The sequence below is a fragment of the Saimiri boliviensis genome, chromosome X (genome assembly GCF_048565385.1).
Source record: "Saimiri boliviensis isolate mSaiBol1 chromosome X, mSaiBol1.pri, whole genome shotgun sequence".
In the NCBI taxonomy this organism is placed as follows: Eukaryota; Metazoa; Chordata; class Mammalia; order Primates; family Cebidae; genus Saimiri; species Saimiri boliviensis.
This window is the reverse complement of record NC_133470.1, coordinates 63,164,347-63,190,523: the sequence shown is the minus strand read 5'-3', so window position 1 is coordinate 63,190,523 and position 26,177 is coordinate 63,164,347. Positions and strand designations below refer to the sequence as shown.

The 26,177-nt window shown below is 41.5% G+C and overlaps 1 long non-coding RNA gene across 3 annotated transcripts in view; it reads left to right on the top strand.

Annotated features, from left to right (window-relative positions):
- Positions 1-350: 350 nt before the first annotated feature.
- Positions 351-26,177, top strand: part of LOC141582867 (uncharacterized) — a 91,886-nt gene continuing 66,059 nt past the window's right edge. For all 3 annotated transcript variants that reach the window (XR_012515775.1, XR_012515776.1, XR_012515774.1), the window contains exons 1-3: positions 351-545; positions 13,666-13,812; positions 15,634-26,177. The exon at positions 15,634-26,177 is cut by the window's right edge and continues 34,618 nt beyond it. This is a non-coding gene — a long non-coding RNA (uncharacterized LOC141582867). The remainder of the gene's footprint in view (positions 546-13,665; positions 13,813-15,633) is intronic.

Sequence of the window (26,177 nt, the reverse complement as noted above, 5' to 3'; positions counted from 1 at the left end):
GAGGACAGGAGTAAGAGGCCGAAGAGGGCTGCAGACTGGCAGGGAAGGTGAAGAATTGGAGGGTGGCGCACTAACAATAACGGAGGGAATAAAGGTAGATGGTGGGCTAAGAATAATGGGAGGGGTATTGACGAAGGAAGGATGGGCTGAGCGAGGGATGATGGTGGAGACCCCTGTGACCGACGGAAGGGGAAAGGTGGAAGAAGCAGAGTGGGATAGGGGGCCCTGGGAAAGGAGTGAAGGAGGTCCGTAGCTTGCTGAGGGTTAGACTCCGAGAGGCGGGAGGGGGAGGGGGAGGAGGGTTAAAGGGCGTGCGCAGCGCATGCGCTGGAAGCACACTGCGGCGAATCTGTAGAGGTCCTTTTCTGGCATCAGCGTTGCGGCTCGAGGCACAGCTGGTGCCGTGCCTGCTGTCCATTGCCGCTAAGGCCTGCTGCTGCCATTCAAGGATGTCTTTCTCCCTCTGTTTCATGCCGCTCTCTCCACCCCATCTTGGGACGGCCGGCTCTAAGAATTCCTGCTACAACACTGAATTCAACCAGGAGGTAAAGGAACGATGTAGGGGAAGAACAGAACATGGAGGGCGGCGGAGGGAACTTGGGCCCGGAAGAGCCTTAATTTGTGCATTTTTCCAGTTCACGGGAGGAAAAAATGGAATCCGTTACAGGCCCCAGTTCTCCAAGGATGTTGAGCATTTGCTTCCCATTGTGAAAGGAATGCAGACTCCTTTCCTCTAAAGTCAAGGCACCTGAGCATCGGTGTTTTCCATGTTCCCTGTTTAAAACATTTGGGGTTCGTCATTTGTAGCAGATGTATTTAAAGGGCAAGGCCTTAGGATTAGGTTCATCCGATTATTTAGGAGAGTTTTCCTTGGCTTTGTTCAGGTTGGCGGGTCTTATGTGAATCCTAGGGTATTCTAGCCCCCTCCCTTGGAGTTGGGACCGATTCCATCTAGATCTGGGTTTCACTCTGATCACCTGCAACGCCTTCTTTCCTGGATTCAACTTCCCTAGTTTACCGCATCTACCCGCATTAGAGAAGGCTGGTAGTGGCTCTCCTTGGGCAATGGGGCAGAACTGTGTCGAGAAATACGTCCAGATAGCATCAGGCATGCATACTGCATGTAAATGGGAGCAAGAAAGAAGAGGACTAGCGCTGTGCGCAGGGTATTTGAGAGGCTGGATGAGGAGGCGCGGCACCGAGGGGCGGCGCTCAAGCTTACGATATTTGAGAAGACCTGAGTTAAGGGGAGGTGCTTCAGTGGGTGGCGAGGAGAGGGAGGCACGCATGCGCAAGGCTTGAATGGAGTGGGGGTTGGAGGGTCGGGAAGAGAAGGACTCGCATACATATTTACGAACGCAGAGTTGCTAGAAGTTGGCACCAGAGGTTGGGAGGGAGAGATGGCGATCATGCGTATTTGAGACATCTTGATGGTTGGGGAGAATGGTAAGGAGGAAGCGGCGCGCATGCGTATTTCAAACGGAATGCCGGGGAGGGGAGGTTCTCAGTGTTCGCGTAATTAAGGTTGCAAAATGGCGAGGGGGGAGGTAAGCTGTCTTTGCTTGGCCATCTTGGGCTATCAGGCCCTGCAGAGAACTACCCCTTTAGCTGAGTGAAGGGATCAACCTGAGTTGGAGTTTTCCTATGCTGTGGCCAGATATACTAGAAATTAACCCAGAATCTTAGCCTATCACTGGCCTATCGGTAAGTGGGTTCAAAAATGAGGAGGGGATAATGACTCTGCAAAAGGTTGCGGCAGCTGGCGGTGCGTAGGAAATGCGTAAAAAGGGAGCACTTGGAGACAGGCCACATTTGAGCAGTATGCTTTCGGAGGCCTCTCTCTGGCTTTCCGATCCTGGGCCGCTGTACTTGCCTTTGAATACAGTCATTCCATCCGAGTAGCAAAGCACAGTGGTTGTAGTGTGAGAATCTAATGTTGATGCCCTTGATTGCCGAAAGCCCTTGATTTTCTCCCCTGAGAACATAGGCATGAGGATTTGGATATGTTTCCAAATGCTTGTTACTCTTTGCTGTAAACCTGGAATTTGGACCTATGGCTGCCTGGGACTCACTGTTGTGGAGAAAGATTGAAAAGTAGTTAATGGCCGTGGTGGTATGAAGGTAGCCTGGGCTTTCACCCTTTCCTTTATTTTTTCTTCTGTAGAACTTTCAGCACGGTTTTGTCGAGGGGGAACATTAGAATTTCTTTTCTTTTTTAAAGGCAGACGTATTGTCATGACTCCAAGGGCGAAAGATTAAAAAGTAAAGAAACAGACCTTTTTCCAATAATCCTAGCTATGATTTCATGGTCCTTTTCGTTCTCTGGGTCTATTTCTCTCTCTCTCTCTCTCTCTCTCTCTCTCTCTCTCTCTCTCTCTTATTTATTTACTTTCAGACAGAGTCTTGCTCCGTTGCCCAGGCTGGAGTGCAGTGGTGCAATCTCAGCTCACTACAACCTCTGCCTCCCGGGTTCAAGCGATTCCCGTGCCTCACTCAGCCTCCCGAGTAGTAGCTGGGGTTACAGGTGGGCGCCACCATGCCTGGCTAATTTTTTAATTTTTAGTAGAGGCAGGGATTTGCCATGTTGGCCAGGGTGGTCTCGAACTCCTGGCCTCAAGTGATTCACCGTCCTCGACCTCACAAAGTGCTGGGATTACAAGCGTGAGTTGCCGCGCCCAGCCACTGGACCTATTTCTGCATCTGTAATAATAATTAAATGTCTATAGCACTTACTACTTGTGACGTTCTGGTCTGCGTGCTTTTACATAGGCCGTAACTCATTTGGTACTCTCAACAATCTTATGAAACAGCAATAGTGTTATTAAGCTTTTACAAATGAGATATTTGAGGGACACAATTTTAATTTGTTCAAGGCTTTACAGCCAGTTGAATGGCTGATACTGGATTTTTATCCAGGTGGGATGGCTCCAGAAGCCTGTGCTCTTAAGCGTTATGCTTTATCTCCTAAAAAGAGGAGGCGAATTTAAGGAAACCTTCTTTTATGGTTTCAAAATTTGTTTGTAACTAACCAAAGCCGTTTGAGAAGGGAGACTTGTCTTCTGTTTTGACTGCGGAGTATAGGGTTACATACCTAGGAGACAAAAAGTAAAGAATTGTTGATTTGGTGCCTAGTGGGGTGACTATCCTTAACTACCCTTGTCTTCTGTGCTTTTTGTTCTGCAGAAGGTCTAAAATGGCCGACTGCGGCAGGCTGGACACACCCTTCTTGTTTTGCCTGATTTTCTGTCTGATTCTAATGCTTTGAGACATCTAACCAGTCATTTGCTGCAGTAGGTTTTTTTTTTAACCTATTATTAATATTTCGCCATGTTGATCCAAATATACAACAGTGATGGAAAAGTTATTGTCTTTTTTCTTGTTATAAAAGACTGAAAATATGTGTGTTTTATTTTTATTATTTGCTTAGATACATTCGTGGAAGTGGAGTTAGTACATCAAAGTACGGACATTTTAAACTCTCAGTATGTATTGCCAAATTTCTTCCCAAAAAGGTTGTATCAATTTTTACTCATACAGACGCTGAATGTTGTTTTTTAATTTTTAATGGATAAAAACCAGTATTAATTTTTCATTTGCTTATTAGTTTGGATTCTTTCTTCCTCCATATATTTGTCAGCAGTTTTCTTTTATGTAATGATAGTTCATATCTTATGTTGATTTAAGTGTTGAAGCTTTAGTTTAGTGTTTATTATTATCTGTTGGAGTGTGTTCTGTAAATAATTACTTTTGTAATGTTATAAATACCTACTCCATGTTATTGTTTGCCTCTTAATTTTTGTTTTTAAATTTTTGGTTAGTACAGATATGAAATTATTTGGCAAATATATCTTCTATTTTGTGATTTTTCTTCTATTGTTTAAATTTGAATAGCTTCCTCAGTCTAGAGATTTGGTAAATATTATAACTTTGCCTGAGGATAACTATCAAGCATGGGAGAAAAAAGATCCATAATTTGACCACCCAGAGATAACTATTGTTAATACATTTATTCACTTCATTCTCTGCATTTTTTATGCAGTTGATGATATATATGTGTACTATTTTATATTGTGTTTTGTTTTAAACATTATATCACATAAATGTCCATGTTAAACGTTCTTTGTAATTGTCATTAATTGTTTCATGACGTTCTGTTGTATGGAAGTATTTTACAGATTTTCATTATTTTAAATTATGAAATGAATGTCTTTTCCTTTGTTTTTTATTATTTATCTATTTTGGGTTGTTTATCTAAGAGGCTTCTAGAACTAGTTATTTGCCAAAAGGTTTGAACATTACAAAGAATTGGCATAGTTGCTTTTTTAAAAAAATTAATGTCAATTTTTGTACCCAGTCATTTAGGTACTTATAAAAAATACTTTTGCTTTTGTTTTAGGTACCTATAAAATATGTGTGTGTGTGTGTATTTTTTTTTTTTACGTTCCATATGTAAATGAATGAATGATATCTTTGTGGGTTCTTTGTTTTTTGTTTTGTTTTGTTTTGTTTTTGACAGGCTCTCCCTCTTTCACCCAGGCTGGAGTACAGTGGCATGATCATGGGTCACTGAAGCCTCAACCTCCAGGGCTCCAGAGATTCTCCCACCTCAGCCTCCTGAGTAGCGGGACTACAGGTGTGTGCCACCAGGTCCAGCTAATTTTTAAATTTTTTTGTAGAGATGGAGTTTTGCCATGTTGCTCAGGCTTGTCTTGAACTCCTGGGCTCAAGTGATTCTCCTGCCTCAGCTTCCCAAAATGATGGGGTGAGCCACCATACCTGGCCGATATCTTTGTTTTGTGATACAGTTCTCTGATTATTGGTAAGGCTGGACTTTCAGATCTCATTTACTAGCTCTTACTTCCTTTTGTGAATTATTCAATTTGTGCCTGAATGTTATTTGTAAATTGCAAATGTTATTTGTCGAAGATATGCTCCCAGTAATATTTGTTGCCATTGAGTCTGAAGAAATGTTTGCAATTCCAAATATAACTGTTGTGTGGATACATGTCTGGTTCTTGGTAGCCATTTTGAGATAACATTTGTCTGACCTCTATCTTATTTTTGTTTTTATTTTTAGTGTGGCGGTCTTGCCCAGGTTGGTCTGGAACTCCTGGGCTCAAGCGATCCTCCCACTTTGGACTCGCAAAGTGCTGGAATTACAGGCATGAGCCACTTTGCTTAGCCTTGTCTGATTTTTTTTTTTTTTTTTTTTTTTGAGATGGAGTTTTGCTCTTGCTACCCAGGCTGGAGTGCAATGGCGCGATCTCGGCTCACCGCAACCTCCGCCTCCTGGGTTCAGGCAATTCTGCCTCAGCCTCCTGAGTAGCTGGGATTACAGGCATGCACCACCATGCCCAGCTAATTTTTTGTATTTTTTAGTAGAGACGGGGTTTCACCATGTTGACCAGAATGGTCTTGACCTCTTGACTGACCTCATGATCCACCCGCCTCGGCCTCCCAAAGTGCTGGGATTACAGGCATGAGCCACAGCGCCCGGCCGCCTTGTCTGATTTTTAATTAGAAATCCATTTATTTAGGCCGGGCGCGGTGGCTCAAGCCTGTAATCCCAGCACTTTGGGAGGCCGAGGTGGGTGGATCACGAGGTCGAGAGATCGAGACCATCCTGGTCAACATGGTGAAACCCCGTCTCTACTAAAAATACAAAAAAATTAGCTGGGCATGGTGGCACGTGCCTGTAATCCCAGCTACTCAGGAGGCTGAGGCAGGAGAATTGCCTGAACCCGGGAGGCGGAGGTTGCAGTGAGCCGAGATCACGCCATTGCACTCCAGCCTGGGTAACAAGAGCGAAACTCCGTCTCAAAAAAAAAAAAAAAAAAGAAATCCATTTATTTATCTAAAAGGAAAGCACTTTTGAGTACTGCACAACGTTGGTGCTCCCTGGCTTTGGGTGTGGGGAGAAGACAGGGCAACGTTTTGTACCTAATGAGAAACTAATTTAGACAAGAAACAAAACAGTGGTCCCTTCTCCCCGATCCATTCAGGGACTGGTCTTATTTTAAATATATCTGAGTGGACTGAGGGAGAATATGGGCAATTGTGAAATGTCCATATTTATACATACTGTTAAGTGCTTTGAGGATGTGAAACGCTAATAGGAACACACTAGCATCTGAGAAGGCATCAGGAAAGAGCTAACTGGCAGAAAGGAACAGTATATAGGCAAGAGCAGTTTAGTAACTTTAGGGGAAAATAGTATGTTAAACTTACTAAATAACAGCCTCCTAAAGACGTTGGGTCTCAAAACAATGGTCTCAGTATAACTGTCAACAGCTTACTGATGTTATCTGCCCAATTTGCTGGTACAGAGCAAAAGAGCCATTAAAAACCTAGGCATTATTAAGAAAAGTATGAGGCACAGAAAAATACCATCCTATCTTTGTATAAAACCATCTGGACCAAATAACTATTACAGTGGTAATTTTGTCTCAAGGAGTCTGTTACTAACACACAATTTTGAAAAGGGAATGGGCAGAATGTGTTACCTCTTAGTTTCATTTTCTTTGTTTATAATACATAGGTAAATTAGATAGTCTCAAAGGTTTTGGAGGGGTCTAATTCTGGTTTACTGAAGCTGAGTGTTATTTCTAGTTCAGAAAATCTGTCCAATTATGTTTATTAAGTAAATGTTCTAACTTATTCCTACTCTATGATCTGTATATTATCTATTTCATATTTAATAACATTCTAACTTATTTTTTTCAGTGAAGGATGAGGATTATTGAATTTAGAAGTGCCAAATGAGCTGTAACTTACTGCTTTTTGCTATCCAGTTACACTGGGTTAATCCAGTTAGTTGTAAGCTCCCATTTTTCAGCATTTTGCTAGCTGTAGATATTAAACCAGGCTCATGTGTGTAGTAGAGTGGGGAGGTTAAGAGGAGTATAAGCAAAAAAAAAAAAAAAAAAAACAAAAGGTCATGTTTTAGAAAAGAGGGTTAGAAGGTCCTTTATTGGAAGTCTGTGCATGGAAGTCCCATTCTACATCGTGCCAGCTTCTAGTTCCCAAATCCATCTTTGGCCAGGGATTAGGGAAAGCCTGAATATTTGAAATAACTGAAAAGCATTTAACCTTTGATTTCTATAATTTATTCCTCCCCTCTCTTGATGTTATAGCCAGCAACAGCCTGGAGCAGCACCCCCTGGAAAGAAATTTTACATCGGCCATTATAATACAACCTGATAAGTGTTACAGCACTTATCAGATTGTATTGTAATTGTCTGTGTATATGCCTGTCTCTCTTCCTGTTATCAGTTAGACTGTGAGCTCCTTGAGGGCAAGGAAGGTGTCTTCATCTCCAGAGCCCAGCCTGGCACATTAGTAGGCCTCAGTAAATGTTTATTGGATGAATAAATGAATGAGTCATCAACAAACATTTATTGTGTGCCTGCTAAAGTGATCTCCACAGGCTCTGTCTGGATTGTCAACTGTTTCTTCAAAAAGCATGTGTTTAGAAACTTGATATTTCTTTCTAGTTATTTGTATATCTTCTTAAGAGTTTCTCATGAGACAATGCCATTTTGTGTTTGGATTTCAGTCCTTGGTATTTACAGATGTTGCAACTGTTGCTACTGCTGACACTTGCTTTCTTGGTGGGACTTGAGTGATACCTGTTAGATGAGGACCTTATCCTCAGGGCCCAGGTCATCATCCAAATAGTATTCCTAGGTAGGACTTTGCATTTTTCTTTCTTTCTTTCTTTCTTTTTTTTTTTAAAGAGACAAGTTCTCATTCTGTTGCCCAGGCTGGAGTGCAATGGTGTGATGATGGATCACTGTAGCCTCGAACTCCTAGGCTTAGGTGATCCTTCTACCTCAGCATTCTGAGTTAGGACAATAGGTGTGTGCCACCAGTCCTGGCTAATTTTTGTATTTTTTGTAGAGACAGGGTCTTGTTATGTTACCCAGGCTGTTCTCAAACTCCTAAACTCAAGTGATCTGCCTCCCTCGGCCTCCTAGAGTCCTGGGATTACAGGAGTGAGCCACTACACCCAACCAGACTCCGTATTCTAAATCAGGGGTGGGCAAACTTTATTGTCCATGGGCTACCTGTTTTTGCAAATACAGTTCTATACTGGAACACAGCCATGTTCATTCATCAATGTTTTATGTGGGGCCGTTTTGGCATCCCAGTGGCAGAGTTAAGTAGCTACTAGTTTGGTGCAAAAGTAGTTGCTGTTTTTGCCATTAAATATATTGGAGGCATTGTGGCCTGCAAAGCCCTTACAGGAAAAAATTGCTGTGCCTGCTCTGGATCATCACTCAAAAGTGATGGTTTCCTTCCTCATTCCGTTCACCAGACCAGAAATTCATATTTATTTATAATTCATATTCACTTTATTTGTAATTGCTTGTGACAAGTCTTTTTCCTTTTTTACAGATAAGCCAGCTAAGACATGTTTTAAAATAGGAGATTATAAGACCTCCCCCAGGGTCCTGCACTCAAGTCAGTTATACCCTATCCTTCAACATCAAGCTTTGAACCTGTATTCTAGAAATAACTTTTATTATATTCAGACTTGAAGCATGTGAACATAGCATGCTCTGGTGCCTTCACCTTTGCTCCCCTCAGTTCTTGCAATGAGAATATGGGAAATAAGGATTTAATGTGGGCTAAGGCAGAAAGGTAAGCTGAGGCAAATGTTTAAAGGATCCTAATGGTAATTTTTTTTTTTTTGAGACAGAGTTTCACTCGTTACCCAGGCTGGAGTGCAATGGTGCGATCTCGGCTCACCGCAACCTCCGCCTCCTGGGTTCAGGCAATTCTCCTGCCTCAGCCTCCTGAGTAGCTGGGATTACTGGCACGTGCCACCATGCCCAGCTAATTTTTTATATTTTTAGTAGAGACGGGGTTTTACCATGTTGACCAAGATGGTCTCGATCTCTTGACCTCGTGATCCACCCACCTCGGCCTCCCAAAGTGCTGGGATTACAGGCTTGAGCCACCGCACCCGGCCCCTAATGGTAATTTTTAAATGAAGAAGTGAGGTATCCAAAATATTATTTTATTTAGATGTATGCAGGTAGTGAGCCAGAGCCCCTCCCCTTATGCCTCTCCAACTTTACATGTACTATCTTGGTAATCTACCTATGAATACATTTTGATTCATTTCACTTCATTAAAAAGTCGGAGAGCTCAAAGTCATGTTTGAGAAAGCTAAATCTAAAAAGCAAAATGGAGGAAACATTGAATAGGTTCATCTTTTTGGATAGGATCATCCTAGGAATAAAATATAATAGAAGGAAAGGACTTATAGCCATATTTTTAAAGCTGCTTGCTGGATTTTCCCCAACATTTTGTTGTGAAAATTGTCAAACATGCATACAGAAAAGTTGAAAGAACTGTACAGTGAAAAACCATATACCCAACACTTAGATTTTATAATTAACATTTAATTATACAGTCGTGTGTTGCTTAAAGACAGGATGTGTTCTGAGTAATGTGTAATTCAGTGATTTTATTGTGTGAGCATCACAGAGGACTGTACTTACACTAACCTAGATGGTATAGCTTACTATACACCTAGGCTATATGATATAGCCTATTCCTCCTAGGTAACAAACCTGTACAGCATGTTGCTGTATTGAATATTGTAGGCATTTGAAACACAATGGTAAGTATTTGTATACGTAAACATAGAAAAGGTACAGTAAAAATGTGGTGTTATTTTCTTATGGGACCACCATTTTATATGCGCCTATGACTGAAATGTTACTAAAAGTTTCAGGACTGTTTGCCTTATCACATTAACTCGTCTTTGTTGAGTTGGTTTTAAAAATCCGTCTGTCATCCATGTTAATGTCATCTATATCTGACCTATATCATGGTGCTGAAAAAGTTTCTTTTTATTCTTATTTGTATCTTCTAAGTCGGCATGAATACCAGCACATCTCAACTATGTGTAAGCAGATCTGTGCAGGCATGAGAGTCCTGGGGAGAGAATCCATGTTGTTTCTGAAAGGAAATAGCCATTGCTCACTTTTTTTTTTTTTTTTTTTTGAGACAGAGTCTTGCTCTGTCATCCAGGCTGGAGTGCAGTGGCAGGATCTTGGCTCACTGCAACCTCTGTCTGCTGTCTTCAAGCAATTCTCTGTCTCAGTCTTCTAAGTAGCTGGGATTACAGGCCCCTGCCACCACGCCCAGCTAATTTTTGCATTTTTAGTAGAGATGGGGTTTTACCATCTTGACCAGGCTGGTTTTGAATTCCTGACCTCAACATCCACTTGACTTGGCCTCCCAAAGTGCCGGGATTACAGGCGTGAGCCACTGTGTCTGGCCAGCTCACTGTTGTTTACTGGAAATAGTAGAGGGAAGGAAAGATGGAAGTCCATGTCAAGGGTCATACTGCCCTGTACCTTACTCAGTTCTCTGCCTTTGTGGTAGGTGGTTTTCTGAGCAGCTTCTGCTTGTTTCTTTCCTTTAAGGCTTGCTAAAGGAGAAAAAGCAAAGTCATATTGAAATGCCAATGAGGCAATATTTAGCGTTAGCATAATTCTTTGGAATTCTAGCAAATGGATTTTTAATTTGGACTACTAATAGTATTCTTTCAGCCTTTTCTGTTAGCAACAGCTGCAGTTTCAATTAGGAATCACCATGAAATTTTGTTTATTTTTGTCCATGGACATGATAATGTTAAATGTTACCTGTTTGTGTCTGTCTCCTTTGATTTAAACTCAAGGGTACAGACCATGTTTTACTGATCTTGGTAATTCTCTTACACTGTAAGGTTTGTATTCATTTGTAGGGATATACCCCAAAATATGTGTTTAACATTATTACAGAAGATTCAGATATGAGCACATTTTCATGGTGTTCATAACAGTTAAATAATGGAAAAACTTACCTAGTCAAGAATAGGAATTTGGTTAAATACGTTTTGTTGTATTTATGTAATGGCACAGCATAGCCATTAAAAATAAAACTAGTCTTGTAGGTAAACATTTGACTTGGAAAGATGTATATAGTATGTTAATTGAAAACAGGCTAAAGAGCAATAGTATGATTTCATCTAATCATTGTAAAATAAGAATTCATGTTTGTGCATGTACATGAAAGTTGTTGGAAGAACATACCCCAAGTGTTAAACTTTCCTGGGATTCTGGCTGGTTTTTGCATTCCTTGCCTGATATAGTTCTGGAATTTTTTTTTTTTTTTTTTTTTTTTTTTTTTTTTTTTTTTCAGTGTTCATCTATTACTTTCAAAGTTAGAAACACATTGAAACTATTTCCATTTTAAAATTGTTGACTCAAACAAAAGTGGAATAAATGGGGATGGTGAGGGGGCCTGGAAACTGGAGGAATTTAGTTCAGAAAAGAGCTGGGTGGGGTGGGGGAAGGGAATGGTAGAAATAAGATCACTGTCTTCAGAGGAAGGCACTAATTACCACCTACCCCTCTATTCCTGGCTCCGTAGTGCAAGCATTTTCTGCATCAGTGTTTACACTTACCATTTATTTCCCAGTTAGGCCCTCTATGCGTTCTTTTTCTACCCTTGTCCCTCCGGGCTTTAAAGCTACAGTAATTGCTAGTGGCAGCAGCTGCTTATGAATATGCAAGTCTTGCTCTAGTAAATGGTGGCCTTAGTTGCACCAATAAAGAGATGGCTCAAGCCTATCAAGGCTCCTGCTTCCCCTCTCCTCTCAGCTAGGCAGCACTAATCTTCCATAACTACTGTGGGAGAACTTTCTACCTGGGTCTCATGGTCACTAGTAGATGAGAGGACAGATACTTTCTTGCTGGTGGGTAAGTCCTGGGTAACCGCTCCTTGGGTCTTCCAGGGGTTTCAGTTGAGGGTTGCCTGCATTTCACTGAAAAAGTAACAGAAAACTTAGCAGTATATGCTAGTGCTGCCAACATATAATGATAATAGTAACCTGGGCTTTGGGCTATTGCTAAATTGCCAGATTTCTGGGTTACTTTTCATGTTAAGCAGCTAGGGACTGAGAAACTTACAGGCAGTAGGCTGCTTCCTTAGAAAGAAATGATCCTGGCCAGGCGTGGTAGCTCAAGTCTGTAATCCAGAGTTTTGGGAGGCTGAGGCGGGTGGCTCATGGGGTCAAGGGATTAAGACCATCCTGGCCAACATGGTGAAACTCCGTCTCTCCCAAAAATACAAAAATTAGCTGGGCATGGTGGTGTGCGCCTGTAGTCCCAGCTACTTGGGAGGCTGAGGCAGGAGAATCATTTGAACCTGGGAGGCAGAGGTTGCAGTGAGTAGAGATTGTGCCACTGCACTCCAGCCTGGTGACAGAGCGAGACCCCATCTCAAAAAATAAAAAAGAAAGAAAGGACCCCTTGGCTGGGTACAGTGGCTCAGGCCTATAATCCCAGCATTTTGGGAGGCCAAGGCAAGTGGATCACGAGGTCAGGAGTTCGAGACCAGCCTAGCCAAGATGGTGAAACCCCATCTCTACTAAAAATACTAAAATTAGCCTGGCGCCCTTGGGGTAGCCTGTAATCCCAGCTACTTGGGAGGCTGAAGCAGGAGAATCGCTTGAAGCTGGGAGGTGGAGATCAAGCCACTGCACTCTGGCCTGGGCGGCAGAGCAAGACTCCATCTTAAAAAAAAAAAAAGGGGGCCGGGCGCGGTGGCTCAAGCCTGTAGTCCCAGCACTTTGGGAGGCCGAGGCGGGTGGATCACAAGGTCAAGAGATCGAGACCATCTTGGTCAACAAGGTGAAACCCTGTCTCTACTAAAAATACAAAAAAAAAAATTAGCTGGGCATGGTGGCACGTGCCTGTAATCCCAGCTACTCAGGAGGCTGAGGCAGGAGAATTGCCTGAACCCAGGAGGCGGAGGTTGCGGTGAGCCGTGATTGTGCCATTGCACTCCAGCCTGGGTAACAAGAGCAAAACTCCGTCTCAAAAAAAAAAAAAAAAAAAAAGGGAAAGGATCCCTTGATAGTCTTTGGTTTGTGTCTCATGACTCAGAGCCTGTTATTCCAGTGGTTGATTCTTGAAGGTAGGGGCCTAGCCACTGGTCTGCCTAGCTTTTTTTGGTCCTTTTAATAACCCAGGCATCTGGGTGAGGGAGCAGGTAATGTTCAGTTCCTTTTCACGTAAGGTAAGCTGAGTCCTGGTGGGTGTTGAGATTGTAAGTGATAGGGGCTTGGTCCAACAGGTCAGAGTTTTGTAACCTTTTCCTATCAGTGTGAAAACCAGATGCCATCTGATGACTAGATGAAGGTTTCGTTCACCTTTTTCAGGCTGTTTTGGTCAGGACTAAAGAATGTAGGTTCATTAACTGCCAGACACAGAAAGGCCACTAAGGGATCAAGTTTACCTCCATTCATAGATAGTGATATTGAAGTCTAAAGAGGCAAAGAATTTGAAGGAATCTATGCAGATAAGCATGAGAGTTCTCATCTGAGTACTAATGCTTTGGTATCATCATTGATACCTCTGTACCCAGGTTATCTCATTTAAAATAAGGGCAAGAATCCCTACTAAAAATTGTAGAACTTGCAACTGCCTTTGCCAGATAATATAATTGTGATGCTAGTGTGAATGCTTAGCAAGAGTAAAATCTGAGATCCATGGTGTGGCTGGCTGGATAATTTGACTAAGGTGTTAAAAATAAAATTAAGGCTGGATCTCAAACCTTGACTGTTCCATCTTACATTTGTTTTTTCTTCTCCCTGTGCTATAGGTGATGTCACACGCAATCAGAAACTACGCCACTGGTGAAGAGGTATATTGAGCCCTGCCTGGTTAACCTCCAGTGAGGTTATTAGAGAATTGAGAGAGGCTCAAATCAGCATCCTGCACATAGTCATCAAACCATTGTGAAGTCTTGGTAAGTGGTTAGTGGCTTTGGTGGGCTTGTCCAGTTAGTGGGATGGGGGAGGGTAAGGGTTCTTTTTTTTTTTTTTTTTTTCTGAGACAGAGTCCTGCTTTGTCGCCCAGGCTGGAGTGCAATGGTGCGATCTTGGCTCACTGCAACCTCTGTCTCGCGGGTTCCAGCAATTCTCCTGCCTCAGCCTCCCTAGTAGCTGGGATTACAGGCACCCGCCACCACACTTGGCTAATTTTTGTATATTTAGTAGAGACAGGGTTTCACCATGTTGGCCAGGCTAGTCTTGAACTCTGACCTCATGATATGCCTGCCTCGGCCTCACAAAGTGCTGGGACTACAGGTGTGAGCTACTGTGCCCAGCCTGGTAAGGGTTCTTAATAGGCACTAGGCAATTACTGGATATTTTCACATTATGATATGAAAAAAGTCTTAAAATATTCAGGCCTTACTATAGAATAAATAATCTAACCTCTTTTTTCCTTATTCTCCCATTTTTACAGATGGGGGAATTAGAAATTGCCCAAGATTATATGAGGTCACAAAGTAGATGGCACAAATTGCCCAAGATTATAGCTAGTTGGCATAGAAAATGGATTTGAATCCAAGCCAGTACTGTGTCTTCTACTCAGTGCTTCATCTAGGTTCTATCAAATCCAAAGAAGCCATGTGAGACAGAAATGTTTTTTTTTTATTTCACAGTAAAATATTTCTTTTCTTTTTTTTAAACAGAGATGGGGTTCTCATTGTGTTGCCCAGGGTGGTCTTGAACTCCCAGGCTCAAGTGACCCACCCACCTTGGTCTCATTTCACACTAAAAGATTTCCACAATAGCTCCTGAGATTTTACTCCTCTGATATTGGAAATTTCCATGGTATAAAGTTTTAGTATAGCCGGGCGCGGTGGCTCAAGCCTGTAATCCCAGCACTTTGGGAGGCCGAGGCGGGTGAATCACGAAGTCAAGAGATCGAGGCCATCCTGGTCAACATGGTGAAACCCCGTCTCTACTAAAAATACAAAAAATTAGCTGGGCATGGTGGCGCGTGCCTGTAATCCCAGCTACTCAGGAGGCTGAGGCAGGAGAATTGCCTGAACCCAGGAGGCGGAGGTTGCGGTGAGCCGAGATCGCGCCATTGCACTCCAGCCTGGGCAACAAGAGCGAAACTCTGTCTCAAAAAAAAAAAAAAAAAAAAGTTTTAGTATGCAAAAAATCATCTGGGGTGCTTGTTAAACATGCAGATTCCTGGATGGTCAGAAAACTTGTCCTTGGTCAAGAGCAACATTAAGATCTGCCTGTTACTCATACCGATGCTTTCTGCCCAGCAAGTTTCATCAGAGGGTGAGGATGAATTATGGTTGCCACGGATGTCCTTGTGAGGCAGTTGGGAAGCCTTGATAAGTTGTCAGTGGCTTTGGTGGGCTTCCTCAGTTGGTGATAGAAAAGAGAAGGGAAACTGGTCATGATCTGGCCCTTCTAGCCTTCTTTCAACAGTTATTAAGTACTTAACTACGTGCCAGAGAATGTTGCAGACATTAACAAAGTCTTGCCACAGAACTTTCGTTCTTGTGAAGTTAGACAAAGGGATAAGTAACCAGTAAATGTATAATGTATCATAAGTGTTATATCAATTCTTTTTTTCCCATTATGATGTGGAGAATGATTAGGTTAAACTAAGCAACATCTTGTGGTTTTCTCCCTTCTTCCCATTCTCCTTTTTAATACCTGCCACAGTTGTTCAATGCAATGGAGGCTGACCAAACTGAGTGTTGGGAAGGTCATAGATAACGCAAACGGTCTTTTCCCTTTTTGTAACTTCTCACTAGGCTGGATTGTGAAGGATATTTGAAAAGTATTTTAAAGTCTACCATATCCTCCATGTGAGTGACCATGCAGCAAAAGAGCGAGTGTCCTCTCAGTGATTAAGGTAACATGGTGATTAAGGTAAGTAGGGGAAGAGAGGCTGACTTTGCCCTGATTCTTGTCAGGGAGGCTGTTAGAAATGCCATTTCCAGAGTATAAGTGACAGGCCAGCACTTTCAAAGCCTGCAACTTACTCTATATTATATCCTTCTTAAAACGATTCATGTAGATTATATGCTTATCCAGTCTGTGATCACTCCTGCAGAAGATCAGAATAACTGAAATATGAGTAATATAAGCTCCTGCTTTTGTAAATGTTTTGTTGAAACACAGTTGTGTTCATTCATTATTATCGATAGCAGCTTTCATTCTACAGCAGAGTTGAGTAGTTGGAATAGAAACCATATGGACCATAGAGCTTGAAATATTACTGTCTGGCCCTTCACAGAAAGTTTGCCAATTCTTGGCATAGGTTAAATAAATGTACTGTGTCCACAAATCCTCCTCTTCCCATTTTCCTTTCAATGGGACTTGCATTTACAGTTGATCCTAGAATTTATGGAATCTCATAGTAATCACCTTGCTTCTGAATTTCTTCCCATTCAAATTAATCTCACCAAGAAAGCATATTCACAAATTGGGCTACATATACAGAAGGAACTATGTTTTATATGCCTCACTGTAGTTAACTCACTTATTCTATATGTATGATTCCCCCATTTTTTCCTTCTATTCAGGGATAACTTTTAAAATTGAGCCATTCATGAGTATCCAAAAAGTTACAACTTATGTTTTCTAATTAAGACTTTATCCTTATTTTAGTACACTTCCCCTCTCTGGCTTTTTTTGCATATTTCTGCAGATATCTAAGGGGGAATAAGCCCCCTTAGAAGATTAATTTTCTGCAGTTCTCTATTGAGGAAATACATGACATTTAGCTTTTTAATAATTTGATGCCATTCATTGAGCACCTACTGTGTGCTTTATGTACCCTGTCTCATTGAATCCTTATAGAAAACTGAAACAGTTAGTTTTGTGTTGAGTTATTACTACCACCATCTCAACAATGAGTGTTAGAACGCTTAAGTAACTTTACCTAGGTCACATTGTAATCAGTGGCAGAACTGGGACTTAAGAGCATTTTCTTTTTTTTCTTTCTTTCTCTCTCTCTCTCTTCTCTTTTTTTTTTTTTTTTTTTTTTGAGAGATAGGGTCTCACTATGTTGCCCAGGTTGGTCTTGAACTCCTGGACTCAAGCAATTCTCCTGCCTCCACCTCCCAAACTGTTAGGATTATAGGCATGAGCCCTCATGCCCACCCCTTGCATTTTCTATTTAAGTAAGCATAGAATAGCAAACTGTAATACATGAACTGGGGAAAAAGTCCTTGAATTCTTTAGGAAAGACTTAGTTGATGGGTACAAAATAAAATGCTCACTGGAATCAGGAATCAGGTACCAGTATTGATCACCTATCCATACATATCCTTATTCACTCTGCCCTGGCATATCATGGTTGATGTATATAGCAATGATCATCCCTTCTGTAATCCCACTTAACAACTTAGAAGTGAATTGGTAATACTCTCCTAGCTAAAACCCTTCTTCTTTAGGCGAGTGTGGTGGCTCCCACATGATACCAGCACTTTGGGAGGCTGAGGTGGGAGGATTGCTTGAGCCCATGGGTTTGAGAGCAGCCTGGGTAACATAGCAAGACCATGTCTCTACAAAAAAACAAAAAATTAGCCGGGCATGGTGGTACATCCCTGTAGTCCCACGTACTCAGGAGGTTGAGGAGGGAGGATTATTTGAGTCTGGGAGGTTGAGGCTGCAGTGAGTTGTGATCGAAGCATTGCACTCCAGCCTGGGAGAGCGAAATCCTCTCTCAAAAACAAGAAACAAAAACAAACACAAACTCAAGTCCTCCTTCTCAGCAATTTCTCTCCATTTTTTCTTTCTTTCTTTCTTTTTTTTGAGATGGCATTTCATTCTGTTGCCCAGGGTGAAATGCAGTGGCATGATCTCAGCTCACTGCAACCTCTGCCTCCCAGTTTCAAATGATTCTTCCGCTTCAGCCTCCTGAGTAGCTGGGACTACAGGCATGCGCCACCATGCCTGGTTAATTTTTGTATTTTTAGTAACGACGGGATTTCACCATATTGGCCAGGCTGGTCTCGAACTCCTGACCTTGTGATCCACCTGACTTGGCCTCCCAAAGTTCTGAGATTACAGGCATGAGCCACTGCACCTGGCCAGTTTCTCCTTCTTATCCGAGGCCAGCCACATACACACTTTCTAAGAACTTCCTTGCTGTCTTAATCTTTTCAAGGCAGGTGACAGCTTTATATAGTAAATATGTCTTCATACCCAAAGAGACTAGGTCAGGAGCCACCTTTTTTTTGTTTTTGCTTTTAATAGCTAGTGATTTTGAGACGATGGGGTTTCTGGGAGGGATTGGGAACCTTTAAGAATTCTGTTAAATTTTTAGAACTTTAATACCAGTTGGGATCAGGTAAATAAATAGTTGTAGGTAGAAGAATTCCCAGAGTAGGCATATTAAGTGTCAGGTGCAGGATAAACTATGGTTCCAGACACAATGGTCTCCCACAGAGAAATGAGCCGCAAAAAGGCCCTGTAAAAGCAAGCATGGCTCATTGCTTTAAGACAGCCAAATGTATGGCACTTGGAGAATTTCAAAGAGTGAAAGGCCTTCTTGATTGCACTCCCCTTTAACTGGTCATGTAGCATTTATTGGCCTTTTCACAGCCTTGCCTCTTATGGGACTAGTGGAGCATTGAAATGGTTCACAGGTAAAGTGAAAAATGGTTATGCATAGTGTATCAGCCCACCCTAAGTTCCCAGAGCCTCCATTCTGAGTACAAAGGTCAGTTTTCTTCTTGAGACAGGCTAAGGATGATGGGGTTTTAATTTCTCTCCTGATCCATGGCAAAGCATTCCTAAACTACGCACTGGATGTCTTTGTAACTGGAAAGAGATGTTCACCAAGATGAGGAAGGCCAAAGTCCAGTGACCTTATATAGTCCCTAGATAGAAAGCATTCCATTTTATGGAATAATTTTTGGTCTCTTTTTTATTTTACTTTTTTTGAGACAGTGACTCAGGCTGGAGTGCGATGATACAAACACTGCTCATTGCAGCCTCGACTTCCGTGCATAGGTGATCCTCTCACCTCAACTTCCCAAGTAGTTGGGATTACTGGTACATACCACGGTGCCCAACTAATTTTTTATATTTTTTGTAGAGATGGGGTTTTCCCATGTTGCCCAGGCTGGTCTCAAACTTCTGGACTCAAGCAATCCACCTGCCTTCACCTCCCAAAGCGCTGGGTTTACAGGTGTAAGACACCATGCCTGGCTCTGGTCTCCTTTCTTAATCCTGTTGAATAAGCAAGATTTTTTTTTTTTTTTTTTTTTGAGACGGAGTTTCGCTCTTGTTACCCAGGCTGGAGTGCAATGGCGCCATCTCGGCTAACCGCAACCTCCGCCTCCTGGGTTCAGGCAATTCTCCTGCCTCAGCCTCCTGAGTAGCTGGGATTACAGGCACGCGCCACCATGCCCAGCTAATTTTTTGCACTTTTAGTAGAGACGGTGTTTCACCATGTTGACCAGGATGGGCTCGATCTCTTGACCTCGTGATCCACCCACCTCGGCCTCCCAAAGTGCTGGGATTACAGACGTGAGCCACTGCGCCCGGCGATAAGCAAGATTTTTAAATCTGAACCCTCCTCTTACTTTTTTTTTCTGTTCTCCTTCCATGATCGCTTTGTCCATCTTCTTCTTTGTCATAGGTGTGTCCTATTTCTAATTCCCTTTCTCTTTTCTTTCTTAGGCTAGCCTTTGAGACTGCATTACACTTCCCAACTTAAAGTCTTTTGATAATCCAGGCAGCTGGGTTATCCCCAACTTCAAGTCTTTTTGGCATTTATCTGGGGCATGGGGTACACACAGTAGGTTTCTCTTCTCTCTTTTTTAACGTATTTATTATGTTTATGCATGTAAAGAATTTATCGTTGGCTAGGTATGGTGGCTCATGCCTGTAATCCCAGCACTTTGGGAGGCCAAGGTGGGTGGATCACTTGAGGTCAGGAGTTCAAGACCAGCCTGGCCAACATGGAGAAACCCCATCTCTACTAAAAATACAAAAATTAGTGGGGCATGGTGGCTCATGCCTGTAATTGCGTCTACTTGGGAGGCTGAAGCAGGAGAATTGCTTGAGCCCAAGAGGTGGAGGTTGCAGTGAGCTGAGATTGTGCCATTGCACTCCAGCCTGGGTGACAGAGGGAAACTCTATCTCCAAAAAAAAAAAAAAAAAAGTTTGGAAACCACCAAAAAGTAGTATTAAGAGGGAAATGAAAATTACTCATGATCCTAGAACACTGTCATGTGCTATTTTTAGTCTTATTCAGCCATTTTTCTCTTTACACAACATACTTTTAGGTTTTAAATTTTATTATTATCTAAATTTTTTTTTTTTGTTTGTTTTGTTTTTTTTTTTGTTTTTTTGTTTTTGTTTTTTTTTTGAGATGGAGTTTCGCTCTTGCTACCCAGGTTGGAGTGCAATGGCACGATCTCGGCTCACCGCAACCTCCACCTCCTGGGTTCAGGCAATTCTCCTGCCTCAGCCTCCTGAGTAGCTGGGATTACAGGCACGCGCCACCATGTCCAGCTAATTTTCTGTATTTTTAGTAGAGACGGGGGTTTCACCATGTTGACCAGGATGGTCTCGATCTCTCGACCTCGTGATCCACCCGCCTCAGCCTCCCAAAGTGCTGGGATTACAGGCTTGAGCCACCGCGCCCGGCCTTTTTTTTTTTTTTTTTGAGATGAAGTCTCACATTGTTGCCCGGGCTGGAGTGCAGTGGCGTGATCTCAGCTCACTGCAACCTCTGCCTCCTGGGTTCATGCAATTCTCCTGCCCCAGCCTCCCAAGTAGCTGGGATTACAGGTGCGCACCACCACACCTGGCTAATTTTGTATTTTTAGTAGAGATGGGGTTTTACTATGTTGGCCAGACGGGTCTTGAACTCCTGACCTCGTGATTTGCCTGCTTCTGCCTCCCAAAGTGCTGGGATTACAGACATGAGCCACGGCACATGGCTCTATTATCTAAATGTTAAATATTAATTTTAGTGTACTTCTTTGATTATTTTCTTTTTTTTTTTTTTTTTTGAGACGGAGTTTCGCCCTTGTTACCCAGGCTGGAGTGCAATGGCGCGATCTCGGCTCACCGCAACCTCCGCCTCCTGGGTTCAGGCAATTCTCCTGCCTCAGCCTCCTGAGTAGCTGGGATTACAGGCACGTGCCACCATGCCCAGCTAATTTTTTGCACTTTTTAGTAGAGACGGGGTTTCACCATGTTGACCAGGATGGTCTCGATCTCTCGACCTCGTGATCCACCTGCCTGATTATTTTCTTTAGAGAAATTTCTGGTTATAGAATCAAGCTTATTAGCATTCACTGTATATATTAGCATCATTAAAACTAGTTAGACCCAAGAAGCAGATATTGAATGGGTACCCCTTCTTTACTTTCCTCTGATTCACTCTATTCTGGTGCTCACAGCTAAGTGAGTATGTACACCAATAGCCTATCGTTTGGTCAGTTATCTTTTGTGCTCTGAAATGTCTTTGTTTTTCCATCTGCTTTCAATACTTCTATGCCCTTTGTATATAAGGGTAACCATATTGTTCTTTCCTGCAAAATAATACCTTTCCTTCCACTCAGAATAGCTGCCTAATACATACAATGGATAAGGGTCACATAGACTCAAGAGTAGAGATGGAGGTTGGATGTGGTAGCTTGTGCCTGTAATCCCAACACTTTGGGAGGCTGAGGTGGGAGGATTGCTTGAGCACAGGCGTTTGAGATCAATCTGGGCAACATAGTGAGATCTCATCTCTGCTGAAAAATAAAAGTTAACTGGGTATGGTGATGAATGGTTGTAGTCCCGTGCAGTCCCAGCTACTTGGGAGGCTGAAGCAGGGGGATCACTTGAGCCCAGGAGTTTGTGGTTGCAGTAGCTATGGTCATGATGCTGCACTCTAGGCTGAATAACAGAGCAAGACTTTCTCAAAAAAAAAAAAAAAAAAAAAACCAAAAAAACAAAGTATGTGTGACTTTACACATAATTTTTGTTGTTATTGCTTTATCATTGGTTCTCATCACTCAGTGTTCTTTCTCTTACACCAAATCATAAGACAGTATTCTGACTTGACAACTTAGGTCAGTTTATTAGAAATAGTCTTTAATTAATTTGGTAAATTACTATGAATGAACATTTCATTTATTCTGCTAGGTCTTAAGTTTTGCCAGCTGTTCCATTAAGGAACACTCTATGGTGCAGGTTGGCAAACTTTTTCTGTAGAGGGCTAGGTAGTCTCTCTATTCAACTCTGCTGATGTAGCATGAAAGCATCCATAGACAATATGGAAACAAATGAGCATGATTGTGTTCTGATAAAACTTGATTTACAAAAACAAGTAGCAGATTGGATTTGGCCCAGGGGCCATAGTATGCTGATTCCTGCTTTACAATATACATACACAAAGACTTTCAAACAGAAAGATGTATACAATAAAACAACCATTCAGAGTGATTTGATTTTCAGTGTGTACAATATAATAAAAATAATACAGCTGCATTTGAGTCAGCACTGAAAAGTCTCCTCTGAACTGTGTCTTACCTGCATGAATTGCAGAATATTCTTACGAATACCATGAATATTCTTCATGGGCCATGTTATTACCATCCCTTAGATGAATCTCTTCATTGTCATTGGTTTTTCTTTGCATGGTTTAAAAGTGATGTTGTCTTTATATTATGTTATTTGTTCTTAACCTTACATTATCAGCTCTGGTGTGATTACCTTTTTCACCAACATATCTTCTACCCTACTTAGGCTTATAAGTGAATTTAATACAGAGTTTACTTTGGATATAATCATTGTCTTAACAGGTAAGGTAGTGGGACTGTGCTATGTCAAACCCTAAATTTGGCTTTCAGGATGAGAAAGTATTAATTCTTCCACTGATCTCTCAAAAGGTGATCTGGACAAAAGAACAGGTTTCTCAGTCAGGTAAGTGATTGTTGAATATAAAAGTAAATATTATTCTTTGACCTTTTTGTTGTATTTGTTATGTTTAATAGCTTTCCTAATAATGAACCAACCTTGTATTTTTTTTTGAGACGATGTTTTTTTTTTTTGGAGATGGAGTCTCCCTCTGTCGCCTAGGCAGTGGCGTGATCTCGGCTCACTGCAACCTCCGCCTCCCGGGTTCAAGCATTTCTCCTGCCTCAGCCTCCCAAGTGGCTGGGATTACATGTGTGCATCACCATGCCCAACTAATTTTTCATATTTTTTTTTTTTTTAGTAGACATGAGGTTTCACCATGCTGGCCAGGCTGGTCTCTAAACTCCTGACCTCATGATCCACCCTCCTGGGCCTCCCAAAGTGCTGGGATTACAGGCACGAGCCACTGCACCTGGCCAGATTCATACTTTTCAAGAATTTTGTATTATGTTTGCGAAATTCGATATTTTAAATTTTATTTTACTTTTTATTTCTTCTTTTTTTTTTCATTATCCCCTTCTCCAAGTTAGAATAAATTTTATTTTCTATTTGATGTATTATTATTTTTTTTCCTTTTCTTTTCTTTTTTTTTTTTTTTTGATACAGTGAGGGTCTTACTCTGTTGTCCATGCTGGAGTGTGGTGGTGCTATCGTGGCTCACTGCAGCTTTGGCCTCCCAGGCTCAAGGGATCCTCCTACCTCTCAGCCTCCTGAGTAGCTGGAACTATAGCTGCACACCACCACACCCAGATAACTTTTGTGTTTTTTGTAGAGATGGGGTTTCTCCATGTCACCCAGGCTGATCTCAAACTCCTGGGCTCAAGCTATCCGCCTGCCTTACCCTTCCAAAGTGTTGGGATTACAGGCGTGAGCCACCAAGCCCGGCCTTTTTCTGTGTTCGAAAGTGAGTTGTTTTGCAGGGGATGGCAGTCTTTTTCAATCGTTGATGTTATGGTCACTAATGAAATCTTTTGTTGCCTATTGTTTTAAACTGAATTAATCTCAGATATATCCCATGCCATTAAACATACTTTAATAACATCTTGTAAAAACTGGCACGCAATAAACCACTGCATGAATGTAAAAATTTAACTTGTATCTGATATTTGGAACCTTGTTTTAATTACTGCTCTTTTACTTGTGTGTAAATAATGTTACAGTGACTATCTCTGTAGATAAATTTTTGTACATAAGTGTGTTTATTTTCTGAGGCTGGAAAAAAATATGTAGTCCTTCTAGTAGTGTATAAAAATGCCTATTTTTTTAACTTCTTCTCCAGTATACTATATTAAGGTTTTGAAAGATTTTGCCAATTGTAAAGGTAAATTTGATATTTTAATTTGTATATCTTTGATTCCTAACAAGATAGAACAGATAAAAATCTTGGGTCTTATTTTTGAGTTTATTTTTCACACTTATTTTTAGTTTATCATATGTTGCAGATATTTCACCCAGTTTGGCCTATAAATTATTAATTTGTATGTAGCTCAAATATCTTTTTCTTTACCCACTTGTGTTTTACAATAGGAAGATAAATATATTTTCTTATAGTTCATAATTCCTTTATACTTTTTATTTATTTAATATAAATATTTCCCACTGGGAACCTGTTTGGTGTGTAGTATGTAACTAATTTTTTTAAATATCCAGCACATTCAGGGCTTGGGGGGTTGTAGAAAGGGTACTTGTGGAGCTCTCAACAGCAGGACTTTCCAAATCTTTTCTCCAGTGCTCTGCTTTTAACATTACTTAAATATTCTCTGAGCCTGTTTCAGTTTTCCTGCCATTGGATTATGCTCTCTTCTATGATGAGGGTTGGCAAACTTTTTCTCTAAAAGGCCTGATTGGTAAATATTTTAGGTTTTGTGGGCTATATGGTTTCTGCTCTTGTAGCATGAAAGCAGTCATAGACAATACATAAATGAATGAGCATGGCTGTGTTCCAAGAAAACTATTTAAGAAAAAGGTAGTGGGTCTGAGCCTTACTTGCTCTTGGTCCGACTAACTTTGGATTTGGAGGAGGGATAGTTGGTCATAAGAACACTTTCTTAGCAGGCATGTTTGCCTGACAAAGAAAGTTTTTCTTTAGAAAGATTTTGGGCGTGGATAACACTATGACACATTCGTTCTGTCTGATTTAGCTCTCCGAAGCTGCTTAATCACAGCATCTATGAAGTGTCTTAAAAACTCACTTTCTCCTGGGTAAAAGTTCTAAAAGTTCCATGATCTCACAAGCTGGTTTGCACAACATCTTCAAAACAAATAGGATTCTCTTCAGGTTCGTAGCCAGTTTCCTAAACTGCATTCCTCCTAGTGGGGCTGTTCTGCTTCCTGCTATTGTGTAGGCACTTGTGATTGCTAGAAACAAATTCTCTTTTGAGCTCACATAATGACAGGTTATTTGCAGGCTACCTGTGGGGGAATAATGGTGACTTGGATCACATGTAGTTTCACATACAGGTGATCTGGATGTGTATAGGTTGTATGCATTTACTAGAGCATTTTATTTAAAAGACTTGAATATCTGTGGGGGATTCTGGAACCAGTCCTGCTGTGGATACCAAGGGGGACCTTAATATGATTATGCCTGTTAGGGATGGGAACTGGATTCAGAGAAGCTCCAGGAAACTCAGCAGCCAGAGTTTGTACATCTTTCTCTTAGTGTTGTGCCATCTATGTAACTTGCTGCTTTGTCTCTGCTTATCTTTTGTGTCTTATAATTTCTGCTTTTAAGTATTGGCTCACCCATCCACTTTGTTTTTTTTCATCTTTTTTTTTTTTTTTTTTTTTTTTTTGAGATGGAGTCTTGCTCTGTCACCCAGGCTGGAGTGCAGTACAGTGGTGAGATCTCAGCTCACTGTGACCTCCGCCTCCTGGGTTCAAGTGATTCTCCTGCTCAACCTCCTGAGTAGCTGGGATTACAGGCATCTGCCACCATGCCTAGCTAATTTTTGTATTTTTAGTAGAGACGGGATTTCACCAAGTTGTCCAGGCTGATCTCCATCTCCTGACATCAGTCGACCCGCTCGGCCTCCCAAAGTGCTGGGATTACAGGCATGAGCCACGGTGCTCAGTCCTTCATCTCAGATTTTTAGCCTATTTATACGTTCTGCTTACTTATGGCTTCATCTTCCTCATAAGTTTTGCTTGCTTATGACCTTCTTGATTTCACCTCTGCATTATGTTAGCTTGCTGTGTATCCTTTCAGCTTCAGTTTTCTTTGCTAACTGTGATGACTTTTGATAGCTCAATTCAAATTCCTGAAAAGACAAATTTACTAGGCCTGTTGTATCCCAGTTTAGTTAGATATTTATATACTAGCAGCAGTAGTTTGTGGATCTTCAGTTTTGTGTCCTGTCATTAATATGATGATTACCCTGTTTTGCTGCTTTTACTTTGCTTGTTTCTTATAGCTTAAATG